This window comes from Panthera pardus, unplaced genomic scaffold (assembly GCF_024362965.1).
Source record: "Panthera pardus isolate Hobbes unplaced genomic scaffold, ASM2436296v1 HiC_scaffold_27, whole genome shotgun sequence".
In the NCBI taxonomy this organism is placed as follows: Eukaryota; Metazoa; Chordata; class Mammalia; order Carnivora; family Felidae; genus Panthera; species Panthera pardus.
Window position 1 is genome coordinate 10,942,429 of NW_026526843.1, and position 1,639 is coordinate 10,944,067.

The 1,639-nt window shown below is 47.9% G+C and overlaps 1 non-coding gene across 1 annotated transcript; it reads right to left on the bottom strand.

Moving 5' to 3' along the window:
* Positions 1-1,099: 1,099 nt before the first annotated feature.
* Positions 1,100-1,201, bottom strand: LOC128773988 (U6 spliceosomal RNA). Its single transcript, XR_008418472.1, has one exon. It is a non-coding gene; the product is annotated as a U6 spliceosomal RNA (small nuclear RNA).
* Positions 1,202-1,639: the final 438 nt, after the last annotated feature.

Consider the following 1,639-nt stretch of genomic DNA (forward strand, 5'->3'; position numbering starts at 1 on the left):
TGAGAGAGAGTGTGTGAGTGAGTGAGCCAGGAGCAGAGAGAGAGAGTCCCCTGAGGGGCAGACAGAGAGGGAGAGAGAGTATCCCATGCAGACTCTGTGCTGTCAGCATGGAGCCCGAAGTGGGGCTCAAGCTCACCCGATGTGAGACTTGAGCTCACGAACTGTGAGATCATGACCTGACCCAGTGTCGGATGCTTAACCGACTGAGCCACCCAGGTGCCCCCCTCCATGTGTTAGTTTTAAAAATGGTCGGGATTACACCATTTGTATATTTTTGAATCCTGAATTTTTCACATAATGCTACAGTAAGTAAATGTTCCTATTTCATTAGCTATTTGAAAGCATTTTACTTATTTTTTTTTTAAAGATTTTATTTTTAAGGAATCCCTACACCCAACATGAGGCTCGAACTCACAACCCCGAGATCGAGAGTCGCATGCTCCACCAACGGAGCCAGCCAGGCACCCCTGAAAGCACTTTAAATTGATGAATGGCAGGGGAGCTTGGATGGCTCAGTCAGTTGAGGGTCCTACTCTTGATTTCCGCTCAGGTTGTGGTCTCACGGTTTGGTGAGCTCGAGCCCCGTGTCGGTGCTGCTATCGTGGAGCCTGCTTGAGATTCTTCCTCTGTCTCAGAAATAAATAAGCGATGAATGATATTCTATCACTTATTTCACTGCTTCCCCATTGTTCAGCTTTTGGGTTGTTGGTTGATTCTTGGGGTCTTGTTTCATAGGTCAGTGCCTGGCACATTGCAAGTGCTAAACAGACGTTAGCTATTACTATGTCCATTGCCTCTCAGGTGGTTTTTCTTTTCTTTTTTTTTTTTTTTAGCCAATGAGAACAAGCCTTCAGATGAAGCTACTAGGATTACCTAGGTAACCTAATAATGGGAATGTGACTGGGCGGCCATCAAAGTAGGGTCTCACGTCCAATGACAGAGGATCTGGTAGGAGGCCAGGAGGGCCTCTTAGGTGTCTTAGGGCCCCTGGCTGCGGGCAGCAAGGCACAAACTCAGAGCAGTCACCCTGAGCGACCTCTCCAAACCCCCCATTTTGTGTGCTCATCCACAAAGGGTGGCAGTTCGCTGGGGCACGGCACAAAATATGCAATGCCTCCCGAATTTGTGAGCCATCCTAGCGCTGAGGCCGTGCTAATCTCTCTCGTTCTCATTTTCGCATATGCGCTGCAGAAGTGAGCACTCTCAGGTGTTTCGCAAAGAGGTGTCAGTGGTCTCTCGGGGAGGGAATTCAATCTGTTCTCCAGGTTTCCTGTGTTTTCTGACATCATCCGGAAACCCGGCCCCTGGGTTTCCTGTGCCGGGATAATGAAGGCTTTGGTCCATCAGCCCGGGTCATGACATGCTACAGAAAGTTGGAGCCTGGAACTTTACACCCCAGAACTCAGATCTTGATTTTCGGTTGTCACTCCTGACCTGTCCTCTCAACCGCCAATACAACTTTAAACACAATTCTTGTTGGACCTTTGGAATTCCAATAAATTCTAGAAGTGGGCGGCTCCCCAGAAAGCATTGGAAATCCCTCCACCTTGTAAATGAAGAATCTCTATCCCAGAAGATAAAGGTTCGAAGACTTTATTTATAACTATGGAGACAGAGGTGAGATTTGAGCCTCGTTATC